The sequence below is a fragment of the Macaca mulatta genome, chromosome 1 (genome assembly GCF_049350105.2).
Source record: "Macaca mulatta isolate MMU2019108-1 chromosome 1, T2T-MMU8v2.0, whole genome shotgun sequence".
Classification (NCBI taxonomy): Eukaryota; Metazoa; Chordata; class Mammalia; order Primates; family Cercopithecidae; genus Macaca; species Macaca mulatta.
The window spans coordinates 61,015,088-61,036,138 of record NC_133406.1 but is presented as its reverse complement, the minus strand read 5'-3'; the positions used below and the strand labels follow the sequence as shown (position 1 = coordinate 61,036,138).

The following is a 21,051-nucleotide window of genomic DNA, read 5'->3' as shown; positions in this document are numbered from 1 at the left end:
TGACATTCAAATGGCTGCGTACCAAGGGGCCTTAGGATACCCATTCAGATCACCCGGGAAGTCTGATAAAAATTCAGTTCATGCAGCCTCTCCCTGAGATTCCGGACCCCACCCACCTCAAACTACTGAATCAGATATTCACTATGTGTGTATATATGTATATATTTATATAACTACGTGTGTGTGTGTGTATATATTATATATATATATATATATTTTTTTTTTTTTTTGAGACGAAGTCTCACTCTGTCACCCAGGTTGGAGTGCAATGGCGAGATCTCAGCTCACTGCAACCTCTGCCCACCCGGGTTCAAGTGATTCTCCTGCCTCAGACTCCCGAGTAGCTGGGATTACAGGCACCTGCCACCACGCCTGGCTAATTTTTGTATTTTAAGTAGAGATGGGGTTTCACCATCTTGGCCAGGCCGGTCTTGAACTCCTGACCTCGTGATCCACCCACCTCAGCCTCCCAAAGTGCTAGATTACAAGTGTGAGCCACCTCGCCTGGCCTTTAGTTATTAGGTATATGAGAGGTAAGTTATAGGAAGCACCTAGCATAGTACCTAAATATTACAGATGCTCAGCAAACCATATCTCATAATTGCCAACTGTCAGAAGCAGGCTTTTCAGAAATCATCTACACAAAAATTTTAATTCTTCAGATGAAGAAAAGAAAGCTGTGAGATGAAAAAAAAAATGTCCAAAGTCACACAGCTACTAGTGGCGAGGCTAGGACTAGAACCTAGATCTCCCACCCAGTCCAGGGCCCTTTCCATTAGGCCAGACTCCCATCATGTGACCCTGGCTTTATTCATGTATTTACTTACTCAAGGAATATTTATTGGGTTCCCCTGGGAGCCAGCGGCGGACTGTTGTGGGTTTGAGAGTTGGTGTTAGCATTCCAGGTGTCTATCTGGGGGCGAGGGCTGGAGGCTGAGTGCATGAGATGGTCACTTGGAGACACACGGAGCCCAGGAGCAGGATGAGTTCAGCTACTCACATAGAAGTTGATATTTCCTCAGGTGGCAGCAGGAATTTAGAGTACAGAGAAAGGCCCTGAGCCTCGCAGCGGCCAAGAGGGCCCATGATGATGAGACAGTGGGGTAAATGAACTTCGGAGAAAGGCACGAGGAATGACGGCAGGGAAAGGCTAACACAGAGCAAGAAAGCATTGGTCCCTGCCGCCTCATCCTGAGGGGTGTTGGGTAAGGCAGAAAAACAGGTTTCTCTTGACACAGCCTGTTTGAGGGAATGCCAGGAGATGGAGAAAATGCTTGGAGGGGATGAGGATATAGGGGACTTTTCTGGGCCCAAAGGGGGCTCAATGAAAGGGTTTGGAAAGGAGGGTGGTGAGAGTCAGACTAGCACAGAGCACGCCCACAGTGGAATGGGGATGAGAACATGTGCCCTTCGGACAGTGACCAGCATCCAAAGAGGGAGAGTGAGGATGTTAGGCTTGGCTGGGCCTTGGAGGTGGCAACCAAACACAGGGTTCCAGGAGAGAGGCCTGGCAACTGAGATATGAGACCCAGAGTGCTGGACAGGGCAGAGAAAGACAATCTCCAGGGAACTGCCACTTCTGCTCTCAGAGGCCAGCCACTGCCTTGACGACTGCAGAGTGGTCTCCGTGTCTTGCAGGGACAGGGCCTCCAGGGTCCTGGATGCAGGCTGTGTGCTCCCCTAACTCACCTCTTTATCCTGCACTACTCTGCATCGCATTGGCCCACACAGGCCCACTCTACCGCTTCTGGGAGGGAGGGGCTGGAAACTGTTAGGAATTCATCAAGCTTATAACTAAAGCTGACTCCATGCCAGGCCCCATCTGGGGAAGGAATCTGCTCCCCCAAAGGCATGTATTCCCCTGAGGGTTGCTCCTCAGCTGCTGTGCCCTACTAACCCACTAGTGTCTGTGGGAAGAGGAATGATCTGGACTTCTCACCCTCCTTTGCCAGCCTGGCTGTGTGGTCAGGGAAGAGTGAAGACAAGAAGGATGGCTGGGGGTACAGGAGAGAGAGTGAAGAGAGGATGAGGCGGGAGCTGGGGAGAGGGGGGAGACGTGGACAGATGGCCAGACCAATATTTGGCTGGAAAGGTCCCTAGTGATGTGTTTTTGTTTCTGCGACTCCCTCGGTGTATCAGGAGCAAAAGGATGGGAATGATCTGCTAACAGTCTGTTGTCCTGGAGGTCCCCCCAAGAATGTGACCTCCCACACCTTCTCCCTCTAGGCCTTCTCCTATGATAGGAGAAGGTGTGACTGAAAGTGCCGGAAACTCACAGGGGAACACATGGACTTGGGACAGAAGCAGATCTGAAGCTGAATTTATTGCCTCTTTCCCAAATTTAGAAGACAGACATGTTGTAAACCCTCCTCATCCTCACTCCCAGGGGCCCAGGATAAATCCCCTTTATCTCCAGACGAAAAACAAGAGAAGAGGCCCTGGACCTATTGGAGCTTCCCCAGATGTTGTTTTGGCAGAGCCGTAATGGGGCTGGGCCTCCTGGGGCTGAGTGTCTGGGGCAAGCAGGAAGCTGGCATCACAGCTGTGACAGCCAGAGACCACCCGGGGGGTAGGGGCTGAAGGGTGGAGGAAGACAGATTCAGAAAGGAGGACATGAGAAAGAGTCTAAAGAAGAGGTACTGCAGCTTCTCACCTGCGGCCTCCTGGCTCTCGGCCTGAGGTGCTTCTCTCCTGCACCATGGACTCAGGTCCGGGGCAGGTCAAGCATTTTTCCATCCATGTGGTTTGGAGGAAGGGACCAGGAGAAAGGGAGAGATGGTTGGACTTCTATAAGCCTTAGTTTGCTTATATGTAACAAACGAGTATTGGGCTAGGAGACCTACCCTGCCTCTTAATCTGTCATCTATGGTTCACATTGACAACTCCTTGGGTCCTAGTGGAATACGTGATCACCTGCCAGCAAGAGAGGATTTTCCTGATTAGGTGACAGATATCCTGGAGCCCTACTTCCTGAGCGGATCCCATATCCAATTACTGGCCCAGTCCTGTCAGTCATCCTTTTGAAATACCTTCTACTCAGCATCACCGAAACCACCAACCGTTAGATGTTCTTGGATAGTTTCAGCAGTTCCCTAAGTGGTCTCTTTGCCCGAAGCGCTTCCCTTCCTGCCCTTCCCTCAGTCCACACTCTGCTGTCAGAGCTCCTAAACTACAGGTATGTCTTGTCTCTTTCATGCTTAACAGCTTTGAAGGCTCTCTACAGTTGAAAGTTTAATTCTTGGTTTGGCCTTCAAGGCCTTTACAATCTGGCCCAACCTCTAAGCTCAGTTAACCCATTCTCAGTGTTTCTCAAATACATACTTTGCACTTTCATACCATTGTGCCTTTGTAGTTTTAACAGTGAGGTCTTGCCATGTTGCCCAGGCTCCGGAGTGCAGTGCTTCTTCACAGGCATGACCATAGCTCCCTACAGCATCAAACTCCTCACCTCAAGCGATCAACCTGCCTCTGCCTCCTGAGTAGCTGAGTGCCCAGCTCATTGTACCTTTACTCATGTTATTTGCTCTGCCTGAAATTCTCTCTGTTCAGCTCATTGTCCATCAAAAAGCTGACTGATTATTCAAGACTGGCTTCTATATTGTCTCCTGTGTGAAGTCTTCCTGGATTCACCATCACTCCATCTCCCTACTGGAATGAATCACTTCCTCCTCTGTGCACACATATATAAATATATATATACACACACACACATATGTATATACTCATATCCCAGTGTTACAGTTCATTGTGTAGACTTGTGAGATTGTGATTTCTTGAAGGCAAACACTGGGTTATACATTTATACTTCAGTGTCTGGCACATACTTTGGCCTCCAGCACACAGTGGGTACTCAGTGAAAACAGTATTCTTCCCACATTATTGAAGAAAAAAGTAAGGCACATATAGGGCAATGGACATGTCAGGAAAGTCTCTAAAAAGGAGGCTGGGGTGGTGGGGGGTAGTGGGCTAGGGAAGGGTGGGAAAGGATTCTAAATCCTACTTCTTCCATCCCTTCCACTGAGAATAAGTTTGGGGAGGAGTGGAGAGGAATCTTTATTTAGATTATGAATGGGTGGTCTGAGCTGCTTGTTATGATATATTAGTCTTTTTTTTTTTTTTTTTGTGACAGGATCTCACTCTGTTGCTTAGGCTGGAGTACAGTGGTGCAGTCTCGGCTCACTGCAACCTCCATCTCCCATATTCAAGTTATTCTCCTGCCTCAGCTTCCTGAGTAGCTGGGATTACAGTTGTGCACCACCACACCTGGCTAATTTTTGTTATTTTTAGTAGAGATGGGGTTTCACCATGTTGGCCAGGCTGGTCTCGAACTCCTGACCTCGAGTGATCTGCCCACTTCGGCATCCCAAAGTGCTAGGATTATAGGCACCTGGCCTTATATCAGGCTTGTTTTGATGATGACTGGCCCTGATGGCATATAATTATGCTTTTTTATTTTGGTGTCCCCAGATGGGCTAATTAAATTTTTGAACTGACATATTCCTTCTAGTGTGGTGGGCAGAGCACATCCCTTGGAGCCACACTGGCTAGGTTCAAAGATAGCACACTTCCTAGCTGTGCTATCTTAGGCAAGTTATTGAAGCTCTCTGTGCCTTAATTTTTTATCTGTAAAATGAGATTAATAGTAATTCTTACCTCTTAGAGTTGTTGGGAGATTCAAATGAGTTTACAATACTTAGAATAGTGTCTGGCATATAATAGTGGTCAGTACATGTTAACTATTATTACTTATCACTTATACTTTGCTTACTTCCAAGAAGAATTTGAGATAGCTTAAAATATTAAACCACATAGAGGATAATTATATGTGTGTATTCGTATTATATTAAAGATCAGAAGTGAATTGGTAGTAGGAGGGAGAAAGAGAAAGATAAATTGTTTCAAACTTGTTTGAATCAGTTACTTCTTTGACACCTAAATTTATCTTTGAACTTCCGGGAAGCCAAGGTAAAAAGGGAAATACCTGCATTATATAGTTTTCATTGTGAAATATAAGAAAGCATTCAAGTTAGCCTGTTAAAACCCACCCCCAGCAGCCCGCTCCATCCACACATTCCTCAAGAAGAAATTTATGATATGAATCCCTATATTGGAATAATTGGAGCCAAGGAATCTGAAGTTGTTCTCAGCTGGCATTTAGTATCGTCCTCAATTGGGTTTACCTTTAATAAAAGAGCCCATAATGACAACAGAAGTAATCAGGATAATGGCTGGGATAGTAGCAACCAATATCATCTCTACATTTCTTTCTATCCTTATTTCAGGATTTCCTTCCTTCTCTCTTGGCTCAGGAACTCTCTGAGGTCAGGGGTTGAGCCTCGCTCGGTCAAACAGTCAGGTGGCCCCAGGTGATTTCAGCTGCCTCCGTGCAGCATTAGAGTTATGTAGAAGCAAGGTGGAACCCATGGCAAAAACTCTTGAGGTGAATGGAGACAGGAAGGTTATAAGGTATGTCTAAGAGAACTTTGAGACGATTGAGCTCCCAACATGTAACAGAATGATTATTTCGGTGGGAATGGGTAAGCTCCTAGAAAGATAACAACTCTCTGTCTCCTACCATTTGAATTCAGAGGACTCTATTGTAAGTCAATATCCTTATATAAAAACATTGCATAAGTCCAGGAAGACCACCACCATGATCCTCCAACCTGACCTGCCAGGCTTAAAAACAGCGGCTCTGCGGGGCAAGGTGGCTCAAACCTGTAATCCCAGCACTTTGGGAGGCTGAGGCGGGTAGATCTTCTGAGGTCAGAAGTTCAAGACCAGCCTGACCAACATGGAGAAACCCCGTCTCTACTAAAATTACAAAATTAGCAGGGTGTGGTGGTGCTTGCCTGTAATCCCAGCTACTCAGGAGGCTGAAGCAGAAGAATCGCTTGAACCCAGGAGGCGGAGGTTGCAGGGAGCCGAGATCGTGCCATTGCACTCCAGCCTGGGCAACAAGAGTGAAACTCCATCTCAAAAAAAAAAATATGGCTCTTTGCCTAAGAACTTACACACTCAGAAGCTTTGGACCTATCTCGTTGAATTCTTCACGTTCAGAGGTGTGGGTGGGGATTAGAGCTGAAATACTCTGCAGAAGAAAACAAGAGAAATCTCTATTTTTGTTCCTGAGAGAGAGGAGCAAAAAAAAGGGGGTTGAGTAACCTTAAAATGGTGTTGGGAGGGCCTAGAGCCTGTGTGAGAGAGGAAGCTGAGGGAAGTTTAAAAACAGAAATGCCCAATGTTTCCTTTCTGAGCTGTTTACATTTTTGTGAAATTAACCCCCTCAGGAGACCCCAATCTTCACTAACGCCCATGATGCACGTACAGACCTTGTAAGGAGTTCGTATGAAGAAGCAAGAGACAGGGCTGACACGGATCACAACAGTGAGTGCTCAGGCTCAGCAGGATTACTCCTAAATGGAACTGGCTTGAGATCCCAAAGCCAGAGGCATTGATGAGAAGGAATATCTTCCCCACCCTCCATCCCCACTTCCAGGGGAATCTGGAATATTTTGAGGAAGACTGTTGGGTCACTCATCGATCTTCAAATAAAACATGAAACCAATCTTGCCCAGCGCCTAAAGAGCAGTTGGCCACAGCTGACAAACAGTTTACCCAGCGGGAGCATGGAATTAGGTGTCACCTTCAATGCCTGATGTTTAATGAGGACAACCATCTCCAAAGGGAGGTTACCTGCCTGCCCACTGTGCAGTCTACTTCTAGGCAACCTAGCACAGTCCTCCCTGAGAGGGGGTTCCATGGGGCTCATTGAAGACAGTGAGTGGGCAGGAAAATCCTGCAGAAATTTACCATGTCTGGCTGGCCCTATGGCCCACTGCCATTTACATATGGGTCACAAATCAATCACTTGACCTCATGATCTGAATACCTTTTGTCCTCTTTGTCCTAGAGTGATCAAAGGAAGGAGATTTAGTCCCCACCCTCAGAGATAGAGAGTGTGGGCTCTTCATTCTGACTGGGGGGAAATGGTTCCTGCCCGCAGGACACTCCGAGTTCCCAAGGAGGGAGAAGTGTCCACATCGAGGACACAGATCAAAGCTGCCAGTAGACAGGCGAATGTGGGCAGAGCCGCACTGCACAATTAACCAAGGAGTTGGAGTGAAGGTGCCAGCAGGAAATAGCTTGTTGGGCCTGGGAGTTTTGAGCTGAGCTGGATTTGGAGGGAGAGAGTTCTTACTAGCAGCAACAGAAGACAGTCATGTGCTGCACGGTGTCCAGTACAGTGCGAGGCGTTTGCACAATGACCGCTCACCCGCAGTTCCCCTCCCTGCTGGAAGGGTAATCTCAAGCATGCTCACCACTTGCTTACTAATAGAGGCCCCAAACAGCTCGCCACAATGCACACAAGAGGCAGACTCCGGATGACTTTATTTACACAGCTTAAGCTTTTCAACAGGGTCGAAGGGCATTCTCAGAGCACACGGGTGTGGCCCGGGACAGGCAGGTTCTGGAGGGGGCACCTGAACAGGTTTCTCCTCTGTGGCACCAAGTGACCATCTGTAAGTCTGAATAGCACTTTACAGTTCGCAAAGCTGTTTTACACCAAGCAGAACACTCATCTAGTCCTTACTAGGCTCGAGGCCAGTATCCTCTATATTTTATGGAGAAGGAAGCTGGGGCCTGAGGAATTATAAGACAAGTTTAAGGCCCCACGGCAGAAGCGAGGACGTGGTTTCTACCACCCAACCCTGGCCTAGCATCACAGCGTTCTGGCCGTTGACTTTGGGATGCAGAGCATTCAGAGACTATCAGAGTGCATCTATGAAAGGCCACCTGGTCATCTGCATTTCAATCTAGCTCTGCACATTTCATGAGAAACCCACAGAGGGAGGATGCAGAGCAGCAGCATCTGGGAAGGCTGCCCGCCTGGGCTCTGGCTCTCGGGAGGAGACGGGGAAGCCAGCGTCCCTTTTCCAAATGCGGGTCACCTTTGCCCCGGCCTGGGCATTGTTTGGGAGAGGAGAGCCTGGCCCTTGATGGCTGGCAGCTGTTGCCCTCCCCACGAGCGCCCCTGCCCTGCCGGCCCCTCCGGAGTCTGTGCCCATATAAGGGAAGCACTTCCCCGCGGCCGAGGTAGAGGCTGTGACGCCCCCGGTCCACGTCAGCGGCCGGCGGGAGGCGGGAAAGCCCGGCAGAAAAACAAGTGACGCGGCGCAGAAGGGAGGAGGCGGGTGGCGGGAGGGAGCGGCCACACCTAGCTGGGTTAACCCCTGCCCAGGCGGCCAGAGCCAAGGACTGAGTGTGGCCAGCCAAGGTCGTGGACTGTCTTTGAGCTTCTGTGTGAATGGGGGGCGTGGAGCCGGGGAAGTCGGAGGCCAGGGATTGCGCTGGTGACACCTGCCTGAGCACTTCTGTCCTGGGGTGGGCACAGGTATTTGTGCTCTGGAGGATCTGCTCTTTGGACGTCCAAATGTGTTTCACAGCCTGCGCATTTTGCCTGGTGGTGTCAAAGACGCATATGACATACTGCAGAGCCTAGGGATTTTCCCATGGGTGTTTAAATACAATCACATCTCCTATTGAAACTCAATCTCTTCTGTCCTGAAACAAGCAAACAAAAAGAACAACTGGCATCTGTGTCTCCAGAGACCCCCAGAAAGTCTCAGAAGAGGTGCTGCTGTAAGGGGACTGGCTTCTCATCAGCCAAGCAGCCTCCCCATCTCTTCCTCAGACCAGTCAAATAAAAAGGTCTGGCCTAGGGGCTGATGGAGAAGCAGCCTGAAAAATGAGGGTTTCCGGAGGCCTCTTGTCAGGCAGAGGCCAAGAAAAAAAACAGAAAAGGAAGAGAAACTGCAATGAGAACTCAGGGCTCATTCATGGAGCCTTCATTTTCCGGGGGCACTTCATTGTGGGGGGCACTCTGATTTCTGAGTCCAGCTGTGCACTCAGATAAATCCTGTTGGAGTGCTGTTCTCAGAGGCCTGCCCCGTCTCGCCTGAAATTGTGGGTGTGCGTGCCTGCCTGTGGTGGGTTGGGGAGTAAATTGGCTATCTCAGCCTCCGGGGAAAGTCCCCAGGGCCTCCCAACCATCCCTTCACACCCACAGTGCTTAGCCACCCACATTCGCTCCTCTATCTAAGACCTACTTCCTCTCTCTGCTTCCCCTGGCCCAGTCTCTCCCTGGTGGAGAGTTGTCTGGGTGGAAAACTCACCCCATCCCCAAGCTCTGGGTGCTGCAATAGAGTGGGAGTTTGAGGCATGAAAAACAGCTAGTGGCCCTCCTTGGCAGGGCATTGGCCAAGGATGTGGCAAGTTTGCCTTGGCCAATGTCCCTGTCTCTGAGGCTTGGCCACAGTCCCTGTCTCTGAGGCTTATCCTCAGGGTGGCTGGTGAACATGGTTTTTCATGCCTGGGAATTTTAAAGCCTGCTGGAGGTGCCTTCCTTCCTCAGGAGCCAGTGTCCTGGGACTGGATGATACCAAAGTTGCTGAAGAATAAAAACAATGGAGTAGTGTTTGTGTGTCTGCCTGGACAGTACTGCTTAGTGGTTATGGGTGTGGGCTTTGGGGTCAGATGGGAGCTTAGCTGTGCCACTTGCTGGTAGGTCTTCTGGCAAGTTCCCAACCTCTTTGAGCCTCAATTTCCTTGTTTGCAAAATAGAAGTAAAAGTATTAATCGTATTGATTTTTTTTTTTTTTTTTTTTTTTTTTTGTGGCAGGGTCTCACTCTGTCACCCAAGCTGGAGTGCAGTGGCAGGATCACAGCTTACTGCAGCCTTGACCTCCTGGGCTCAAATGATTCTCCCACCTTAACCTCTGGAGTAGCTGGGACCACAGGCATGTAACACCATGCCTGGCTAATTTTTTGGGTATTTTTTGTAGAGACGGGGTTTTGCCATGTTGCCCAGGCTGGTCTCCAACTCCTTGAGCTCAAGCAATCCATCTGCCTTGGCCTCCCAAAGTGCTGGAATTATAGGCATGAGCCACCGCACCTGGCCTGCATTGTTCTTTTGAAGATAAAAAGAGATCACGTTTATTAAGCATTCTGCACATATGTTCACTCTTTCCACAATATTTGCGCACCCAACACATAGTAAACACATTAAATAGTAACTTTTATTACTATTAGCAGTGGTAGCAGTATCAGAAAAGTCCTCTTGGACACCACATGGAGAGGTAGCCGGAGTCACCAGGTGTTCCAGGTTTGCCTTTGGTGGTCCCCTGCTTCTCACCTTTCTTCGAGGTTGCTCTGGTACCTCATCACCTCCACCACCTCCTCTACCATCCTGACCTCAGCCTGGCCTGGAAGAAAGTGCAGTGAGTGTGGAAGCACAAGACCAATGCTTCCACCCCAGCTTCGCCCTGCCCTGGGCCACTCCACCCTTCTGAGCCTCAATTTCCTTATCACTGAAATAGGGGGAATACTTTCTGGCTGGCTTCATTTATTGTGAGAGTCAAGAGAATAAACGTTTGTGAAAATACTTTGAAAACAGCCCCTAGCTATCAGTTTTCCACCAGGCGAATTCTCCCTTCTCATCCTCGGCACAAGCTCCTACCCCATTCCTCCCCTTCAAGTCTCTGTCGATTTTCATGGCTTTGGGCATTTTGTTCACAGTTCTGTTGACGTTCCCTTGACCTCAGAATTCTGGAGGTGGCTTAATTCCGACTTCCCCTATGGACACCTCCTCAGGGCAGGAAATATGCCTTATTCATTCATCCTGTGATACCAGTGCCAGGCCCAGGAAGTGCACATAGTAGGAGCTCAGTCAACGCTGGTTCCCTTTCTTCTACCGGCAAATCCCAGGGATGGAGGCCTGAAAAAGGCCCCAGTAGAATTTAAGGGAGCAGACTCTGTCCGAGAGAGAGAGAGAGAGAGAGAGAGAGAGAGAGAGAGAGAGAGAGGTTAGGGAAGAAGGGAGGACAGGAGGAAAGGAGGGGAGCGGCCCTGCGCTGCGCAGGCCAAAGGATGCCCACTGTCGCCACACATAGACGCAAGGTAATACCAGTCTCCACAGGGGGACGTTGTGCTGACTGGTTTTACTCAGCGTTCCCAAGGCTGGGAGAACCTCTGAGAGCCTCAGCAGAGAGCCAAGCCACTCTTCCTGGTAGGAAAGCAAACATTCTAAAAGGGAAGTCCTTGGGTAACAAGTTCCACTTCCTCACAGCCAGAGCACTAACCTACAACCCCGCCCTCCCTTCCTCCCCCACCACACAGGCAAACCGTTTCCTCTTCTGCTGAGCTCATGGAAACAAAGAACAGCTGTCCTCTCATTGATTGGTTTAAACATAAGAGACTCTTGCTTTACCTCCCCAACCCCTCACCCCAACCTCTGATGACCAAAATCTCAGCACAGGCCGGCTCCCCTCAGGCCTCCACCCACTCCCCTGGGCATAGAGGGGCAGCCCCTGGGCCGCCCACAGGCTCCCTCCTCCTCCCTGTGGTGACCAGTCTCTGCCTGCCACTGAGACACACCTGTCCACCCTCGGTGGGGTGACTGCAGCTGCCTGGCCACTGGCTCTCACCAGTGTGGCTTTGGCGTTCACACTTTTGCCACCATGATTTTGTCTCTGCAGCGGGCCTTGCGCAAGGCTGGGAGGAAACAGCCTCTGTAGAAATCAAGTTTCCTGCTTTGTAAGGGCGGATGCGCTGCCATGGAGATATCTCCTATGACTTCGCCAGGCAAACTGCAGGCCAAAGGAAGAATCGGGAGTGTGAAGTCCTGAGTTCACAGCTACTCAGAAACCCCTCTAAGCCTCAGTGTTTTCATTTGAAAAACGACAGTGGCAAACTGCTTATAGAGTGACTGTCAGGATCAAAAGAGATGTGGTTATGAAGGTGCATTGAAAATGGTGCCACCATGGACACACGAGTTGCTATTTCTGCCTGCCACCTCCACAGACCCCAGGTCACCACCAGCTGCCATCTCTACAAGTGGCCCTGCCTTCCTGAAAACCCCAAACCAAGACTTGCCTCCCTGGGCATCTGAATCCACCCCATCCTGTCTCCTTTGGCTTACTTACTCAATCTACACCACAGGGAAATGCATCCATTGCTTAAGAAGTGTGGAAAGTTTCCTCCAGTTTTTTCCATGGTTTGTGTGCTTGTCTTACCTGTTCTGCCTCCTTCCTAGCACCATGGGAGTATAAGCTGGCTCCTCTGCAATGCATCCGTGGCCAGTACCTCTGTTCCGTCACAGCACAGGATAACAATAAGTGTGCCAAATGGAAGTGTGGGGGGGGGGAGGGCATACAGCCAGATGGCTCCTTGGGGCAAAGCCTTATTTCTACCACATAGGACTTTGTAGACATTGCTCTCTGGCTATAGAGGAGTTTTGTGCTCATTTTCTCTTGTGAATCAAGCTAATTTTGGATTCACTGGGATACAATAGTGAACCGAAAGACAGCTGCCTGCAAGAGGAGCTCAGAGAACCCAGCAGAATCAAGCCCTGGGAAGCCTTTTAGAGAATGATTTGCAGAGAAGGAGTGGGACAGTCATAAAGGTCCCATGCTCTCAGTCCTCAGCAGGCTGTCCCTCCCAGTCCCAGGCTCACCTTGCAGAGGTGTGGTGGAGGACAAGCACACCTAGAAGCTTCCAGTCTGAAAGCTGACTGGCACAGCCCACCTCCATGCCACCCACGTTTCTGCGGCCAATGAGCCTCTGAGCTGGGATGTCCTAGGCAAACAACTGCCCTCCTGCCTCAAGGAGCAGAAAGTTCCAGAAGATCCAGGGTAGCTTTATCCCTGACTTAGCAAGCAGACCTAGAAGTGGGATGGAGAAGGGCTTTGAATCTCCCTCCAAAGGTCCAGAGAAATCTCCTTGGAAATTTGATTGATTATTGATTATTGATTATTGTAACAAGAGTTCCTCCTCCCCCAGGAAACTCTCCAGAGTGGTCTTCTAATAGAGGCAGAACTGTGGGATGGGTGGTCGGAGGTTCCAGCCACTGTGCTAGACCTCTTGGGTTCAAATCTTTTCTTCAACAAGTTACCTAATATTCGCTGTGCTTCAGTTTCCTTATCCATAACGTGGAAATTACAACGATATCTATCACATAGGATTGTTTTTGATTAATGAGTTACTATGTACAAAACACTTAGGGCTCAGTATTGTTATTATAAGAAAGGACTTTACTTAAGAGGCCTCCTAGTTTAATTTCTCTACCATTACAAAAAGATATTCTCTCCCTGATTCTCACACCTTTGTTTCTTTCTTTTCTTTTCTTTTCTTTTCTTTTTAAGAGAAGGGGTCTCACCATGTTGCCCATGCTAGTCTCAAACTCCTGGGCTCAGCCATCCACTCACCTCAGCCTCCCAAAGTGCTAGGGTAATAAGCATGATCAATATATAATATATATGACATTATATATAATATATTATGTTGCTCCTGGCCTCTAAACTCCAGGTTCAGTGAGAGGAGAATGCTCAGTTCCTTCCTGTGGACTATGAAAGCCACAGGAGCCATTCATCAACAGCAATGGGGTGATGAGAGCCATTTGGGAGTATTAGGAAGTGGAAGGTCTGAGAACCTTTTCAAACTAAGAAATCCACCTGGGCAAAGTGTGCCTGACTTGATTCATTCAGTGCCTGTCCTGCCATATATTTATTATAACTATATTATATCCCAGAACTTTCACATTTATTGTGTTATTTAATCTTCATGATGATCCCACAGAATAGGCTATAAAGATCTTATCAGAGAAACTGACTGGGACCCTGGGATGGCTGTCCCACCTCCTGTCCTACTGAGAAGGATCCCATCCATCTTCGCTGCAGGCCATTCCACTGAGGAAGCTGCAAAGTGGTTCCATGGAGGACCAGTTCAGAGTCCATAATAGCAGGATGACTTAATGACAGGTTGAATCAGTTTGTTATTTGGAGCAGGCACTGCAGGGAAAGGGCTGGCCATGTCAGACGTGGCTCATCCTCTTCCTTCTTCAAAAACACTCCCACTTAATGCTTGACCTCCCAGAGTCAAGGAAGTATGTGATACTATTGCTAGAGCCAAAATTTGCAAAGTCAAGCGCACATCCAGCCTGCTAACAAGAAATTCCAGGTGCCCCGAGGACAGTGGTGCTGGCCTCAAAGTCACAAGAGCTTTCTGGGTTTAGGCTCACCCTGCACTGACTCTGGGGAGCTGGGAGTAAGCCACCATGCACCTGGCCTGGGAGGATCATCCTGCCCTGCTTACAGGGGAGAGGGACAGAGCCTGTCAGTCACAGCCCCAGCTCTCCGGCATGATGCCAGAAGTCAGGAGCCTGGTGAACTCTCTCGCTCAGCCACCGCCTCTCTGGATCTCAGACCCCTTCATTATAATGTGAGGATATCGGACTAACCATACCTAAGATAGCTATGAGCTTGGACAGCCTGGATGACCTTCTCTGTGCCAAATTACTCTCATTCCTTCCATCTTGTGTCATTTGCCTTCCACTTATTGGTCTCATATATATCTTTTTAAAGGCTTTTATCAGTTTAGTTCAATTCAGCGTTCCCCAAGCAGCTGGTATACACCCGACATTGACCCGGTACTGGAAAATCAATGGTGCTAAGATATCTGTTTTCAGGGTGCTTCCAGTCTAGCAGAGGAAGGCAGGCAAGGGAACAGACAATGAGACCAGGGTCTCTGGAAGCTGTGGGAAGGAGAAGAACAGGGAAAAGATCCCAACAGGCCAGAAAGGGTCTTCCTGAGGAGACTTGGGTCTGAGAAGAAACTCACCCTTTCCAGGAGAAGTAGGGGCAAGGGAGAAGGGGACTAACATTTTTTGTTTGTTTTGTTTTAAGATGGGGTTTCACTATGTTGCCCAAGCTGGAGTGAATGACTATTCACAGATGCAATAATAATGCACTGTAGCCTCGAACTTTGGGCTCAAGGGATCCTCTCATCTCAGCCTCCTGAATAGCTGAGACTATAGGTGTAAGCCATTGCAACTGGCTGGGGGGACTAACTTGTAAGTTATTATTATTATTATTAATTTATTCATTTATTTTTGATACAACGTCTGGCTATATCGCCCAGGCTGGAGTGCAGTGGCGTGATCTCAGCTCACTGCAGCCTCCATCTCCCAGGCTCAAGTGATCCTCTCACCTCAGCCTCCCGAGTAGCTGAAACTACATGCACGCACCACTACACTTGGCTAATTTTTGTATTTTTTGTAGAGGTGGGGTTTCACCGTGTTGCCCAAGCTGGTTGCAAACTCCTGAGCTCAAGCCTCGCCTCCCAGAGTCTTGGGATTACAGGCATGAGCCACCGTGCCTAGCCTTAAGTAATTATTTCTAATAGACCAAACACCATACTAGACAACTTACATGTATTATTTCACTTCATTCTTATAACCTTTTGAGTAAGTATTAAGCCCATTTTACAGATGAACAAACTAAGGTTCAGGGTGCCTAAACCCATACTATAGGGTCAAGCTGAGACTCAAATTCAAATCTGCCTGATTCTAGAACCCACTCTCTTTCCACCCAACTAACAGAGTGTGAAGGGCACAAATAGCTGAGACTTTGAATACTGGGCAGGGCCTGGGCCTGCTGGCCTTTTCTGAATCCTCCTGGCATCTTCCCCAGCCAACAGGAGAACTGCCACTTTAAGAGGCACAGCCCCTTAGAAGGGTTGGTTTCCATTCATTTTTAATGGCCCAGCTGCCGTGGTCTCCCTGCCTCCCCATGGACTAGTCCAGGAGTTTCTCTGCAACTGAGCACTCACCACACTGTGGCCTGTCAATGTTTAATGGCAGCAAGGATCTTATCTCGGTTACCCAAGTCGTTTAGATTACTCCTGCACAGGGTACCTGGAGCATGAGGGAAGGCAGCAGATGGCAGACCCGTCAGTCCAGTCACCCCTCTGCTCTGCGGAGGGAGGAGGGATTATTGGAGCAGAAAGGTTGAGAGGGTGGGAAAAACCGAGGGTGGCAGGGAGACACACTGTAACAGGACAGAACGCCTCGCTGCACATTTGCATGGCCCTGGCTGTGTTCTCCACCCTGCCTATTCTCGGTCCCTCCCATAGGGACTGCCCAGTGCACACACTCTTAAGGGCCTCCTGGGAGACCCAAAACACAGGGGAGCGAGTGGTTGAATTTCTGTGGAGCTTGACCACAGAAAGTGACCTTTGAGCCCACTCTGGTGTTCCCTGGGCATCAGAATCTCTGCTTATTTTCAGGGAGAAAACACAGCACTACTTGTCTCTCTTACGAACTGTTGAAAACTCTGACCTCAGGTGCTCCAAGGACATGGGCGTGTTGCAAAGGTCACACAAACCATACCTTCAGTACAACCTCACAGATTCGTAGATGTGTGAGCTGGGTGGTGGGGGCCGGGGCTGGGGAGGCGTCCTGGGTCCTGGCTCTAGAGTACCCTGAAGGGGAGGGATAGGTTCTTGCTGCTCCCCCAGGCCCAGGGAATGCCTGGATCAGATAGTCAAGTTCTATTTGGGGAGTAGAACGTCACAGTTCAAACACAGAACCAGAGGCCACTGTGATGTTATTTACAGACCTTGTCTAAAGATCTAGCCTCCAAGCTGGAAGGGAGGGCAGTGGGCTTGCTGCCTTCTCCAATTTCTCCTGCTCTCTGAATTTCTTATATCCTGTCACCATCCGTCACCCTCCTACCTTGCCTCCATCCACGAGCACCCTGTGCTGCCAGATCTGATGTGTCACTCACAGTTGGGAGCCTGGAGAAAGTGTTCTCAGGACAGAGGGAGGGGACTGGGAGCAGAACAGAGGCCCCACCACCAGTGCCAGAGGACCCAGAGAGGTTCCTAGACATGGGGCTGGGGAACTGGGAGGGGGAGAGGGGCAAGGAGGGCCCAGGGAGGCCTCATTGGGTCGGGTGAACATTTCCCTGCCCGGCGTTCCGGGGCTTTCTGCCTGATGGGAGTTACAGTGAAAAACAGCAGGATGCTTTTCTAGGAAGACTTCGGCAGGTTGGGGGTGGGGGGCAGTAAGGGTGGTTTCATAATTATTTCACTGCTAGTTCAAATGGGAAGAAAGCTGGCTGACTGGACCAATAATAGGCAGCACATCAGACAAATGTTCACAGGGCTGGGACCCTTGACTCCTAGGGTGGGCTTTTGAAGTTTGAACTTCCAGGGACTGGGGAATCCTGAAGGATGTTTCTGAGACCCTGTGCAGCTTGATACCAATGGTGTTAGGATTGAAGGCACCAGGCTTGTCTGCTCTGAAAAGCACGTGCTACCTCATGTGTCACTTGCTGAGGTTTCCATGTCGATGAAGTCCCTCTTCCTGACTCCTCCCTTTACCTTCAACATACATGCGTGGCGTCTGCGCCAACTGCTTCATAGCCTTTACCCCCGCAAACAGCACAGCCCCTGATATGCACGTGATATGTGTAACAACAGTCCCTACCTCAACATGCTATGAGAATTAAGTGAGATACTCTGTGGAATGCCTAGACCAACACTTAGCCCACAGTTAACTTAGTAAGTCAGCTCGTGTTACAGAGGCAGCTCGTGTTACGCAGGCAGGCAGCTGGGCTCCAACCTCAAGGCATGTTGCTGTGTAGTCCTCCCATCCATGGCTAATCCCCGTATCATAGATCTTCACTTTAAGGAAAACTCACTGGTTAACCCCTCTCCAGCTTCTAGCACACACCAAGCCCTGAGCATAATTGTGTTCCATGTGCTTTTCCTTAAAGCCATAAAAACTTACTGAGCAACTACCATGCTCTAAAGTACTGGCAAACGAAGGTGAATAAAACAGGGTCTGTGCTGTCAGCAAATGCTCAGTTTATCTGGAGAGACAAGACGGATGCTTCCTGAGTAGTGAGGACTACAGGTGCACGCTACCCCATGCCCCACTAATTTATTTTATTTTATTTTATTTTATTTTATTTTATTTTATTTTAATTATGTGTGGAGACGGGATCTCCCTATGATTCCCTGTCTAGTCTCGAACTCCTGGGCTCAGGTGATTCTCTCCTGCCTTGGCCTTCCAAAGTGCCGGGATTACAGGCGTGAGCTACCATGCCCAGCGAAGAGCATTGCTTTCTTGGAAAACCAAGTCCAAGGAGGATGGCGTTGATTTTTTTTCCCTAGGAAGGCCCTGTGGGAATCCCAAGAAAACTGAATGAAAGCCAGCTAGCAGCCGTTCAGCTGTGGGTCATCTTCACCTGCCACTGCCTCTTCCAAGGGTGGAGGCCCAGTGCTCATCCTTTCCAGAGAAAAGGACAAGCTTGAAGTTCCCAGCCAAGCCCTCTACTGGAGGCAGCTGGGCTGGGCTGGAAGGAGGGGAAAATCCAGTCTGAGGCAGAAGCACGCTTTGGGGTTCTGCCTCCTGAGTCAGTTCTGACTGCCCAGGGGCAAGGAGGAGTGACCGAGCCCCACCCAGATCTCTGGGATGCTACGTTTTCGTATTTTACATCAGTATAAGCTCTCCTCTTCACAGTCTCAGGGCACCAAATTCTTGTAAACAGAGGGAAATATACTCTAGCAAAACTTCCCAGATCTGATCTACTTATTCAACAAAGTATTTACTGAGTACTCATTCATGCCGGACTGTTCTACATGCTAGGGATACGGCAACGAACATGGACAGGCAAAAACCCCTGCTCCCTTGAAGTTTATATGCTACTAGGGAAGACAGACGGTAAATAAGGAAATACCTAAAACATTAATGATATTTACTATTGATAGATATTAATGGTATTTATTAATGATAAATACTATTAGTGATAAAGGCTAATGTGAAATAATCCAGCAGCAAAGTGGGATAGAAGGTGCCAATAGTGAGGCCAGGTGTGATGGCTTATGCCTGTAAGAAGCACTTTGGAAGGCCAAAGCAGGTGGATTGCTTGAGGTCAGGAGTTCAAGACAAGCCTAACCAACATCATGAAACCCCATCTCTACTAAAAATGCAAAAAAGTATCTGGGCATGGTGGCACATGCCTATAGTCCAAGCTACTCGGGAGGCTGAGGCAGAAGAATCGCTTGAACCTGGGAGGCGGAGGCTGCAGTGAACTGAGATCCCACCACTGCACTCCAGCCTGGGCAACAAGAGCGAGACTCCATCTCAAAAAAAAAAAAAAAAAAAAGAAGGTGGTGTCAACAGCGAGCATATGATTGAAAGTTTAGATTGGACAGCCAGGGAGGGCCTCATGGAGAAAGTAGCCTTTGAGGGAGGCATGAGGATTCTGAAGGAATAGAATTCCAAGCTGAGGAATGGCACATAGAAAGGCACTGGGGCAGAGTGGCATGCGGCTGGAGACAGGAGAGCAGGGGAGAAAGCAAAGAGGTGGAGTCAGAGGTGGTGGGGGACACCACCTTAAAGGGCGTCATAGGCCATGATGAGAATGATGAGGACCTGGGCTTTTCCTCTTAGCGAGAAGGAGCGGCCGAGGAGAATTTTGGCAGAGGAGTCAGATGATGTGACATATTTTTAAGAGACTGTTTCTGACAGCTGTGCTGGAAATAAGTGAGAGCTGGGTGTCAGTGGGAAACGGTGGTGGTTTGGTTTGGGTTGTTGGCAGTTGGAAGGTAAGAAGAGACTGGACATTTTAAAGGAGGAATCTACAGGGTTGGCTGACAAAATGTGGGTTGTGAGAAAAACCTATGTGTGCCAGGCACTATGTGAATAACTATGTGAATATGTAATGTCGTTAAAATTTTACGTTAATCACATAAGCAAGGTTCTACTGCATTTTTCTTTTTTCTTTTTTTTTTTTTTTTTGAGATGGAGTCTCACTCTGTAGCCCAGGCTGGAGTGCAGTGGCGCGATCTGGGCTCACTGCAACCTCCGCCTCCTGGGTTCACGCCATTCTCCTGCCTCGGCCTCCGAGTAGCTGGGACTACAGGCGTCTGCCACCGTGCCTGACTAATTTTTTATATTTTTAGTAGAGACAGGGTTTCACCGTGTTAGGCAGGACGGTCTCAATCTCCTGATCTTGTGATTCGCCCGCCTCTGCCTCCCAAAGTGCTGGGATTCGTCGTGAGTCACTGCACCGGGCCTTTGCAAGGTTCTATTGTTATAGCCCACTTTATAGACGTGGAATCACTTAGAGAGGCCAAGTGACTGGAAAAATCACACAGCTAGCAAGAGACAGAGCTCTGGCATTTATTTATTTATTTTTGGTTTTTGTTTTGTTTTGTTTTCTAATTCCAGGTTAAGTTCACATAGAGCTGGTATTTAAACCAAATCTTCCACTGAACACGGACCTTGAACTCTTAGCAGCTACGCTGTAAAAATCTCATCTATTCATTCAACAATTCTCCATTGCTCATCAGCTCTGCTTCAGGAACTGGTCTACATGTTGAGGATGCAAAGATGAGTAAGAGAAAGTCCTTGACTTTGAGGAATTTACGGTTTGGAGGCGGAGACAGAGGTAAATAGAAATAACAACAGCGGGCCGGGCGTGGTGGCTCACGCCTGTAATCCCAGCACTTTGGGAGGCTGAGGTGGGCGGATCACAAGGTCAGGAGATCGAGACCATGGTGAAACCCCGTCTCTACTAAAAATAGAAAAAATTAGCCGGGCGCAGGGGCGGGCGCCTGTAGTCCCAGCTACTCGGGAGTCTGAGGCAGGAGAATGGCGTGAAACCGGGAGGCGGAGCTTGCAGTGAGCCGAGATTGCGCCACTGCACTCCAGCCTGGGCGACAGAGCGAGACTCCGTCTCAAAAAAAAAAAAAAAAAAAAAAAGAAAGAAATAACAACAGCGATATAACCGTGCAAAGTCCTAAGCTCTCAGAGGAGAGGTGAGAAAAGACCCCTCAGAGGAGGTGACGTGTGGGCAGATGATGAGCAGGGCTTTGCCAGAAGGGTAGGAATGGATGGAAAAGCATTCCTGGCAGACGGAGCTGTGTGTGCAAAGGCCAGGAGGGGCAGAGGCAAGGCCCCAAGAAGGGCAAGCACTGGTGCAGTGTCTTGTTGCGGGAGCAGCTCGAGGAGGCCTGGGAGGTGAGATGAGACAGAGAAATGAGCAGGGCAGTCAGGAATGCCTGGAAAGGGCTTCCCCAGGCCAGGGGCAGTCGCTGCAGTTACCAAGGGGGAGTGGAGCCAATCAGATCTCTCCTGTGGAGGGTGGACACCAGACAGCGGACACAGTTTTCCCTATTTCAGCATGACACTCCCTCGGAAAT

At 49.1% G+C, this 21,051-nt stretch overlaps 1 long non-coding RNA gene across 2 annotated transcripts; it reads right to left on the bottom strand.

Moving 5' to 3' along the window:
* Positions 1-9,968: 9,968 nt before the first annotated feature.
* On the bottom strand, positions 9,969-12,707 carry LOC106993963 (uncharacterized). 2 transcript variants are annotated; one of them, XR_001440334.3, is made up of 3 exons: positions 11,437-12,687; positions 10,520-10,814; positions 9,969-10,265 (listed from the first exon to the last, which is right to left on the bottom strand). It is a non-coding gene; the product is annotated as an uncharacterized LOC106993963 (long non-coding RNA). The 2 variants fall into 2 exon arrangements; XR_013417987.1 differs by having other exon boundaries at positions 9,969-10,814; positions 11,437-12,707.
* Positions 12,708-21,051: the final 8,344 nt, after the last annotated feature.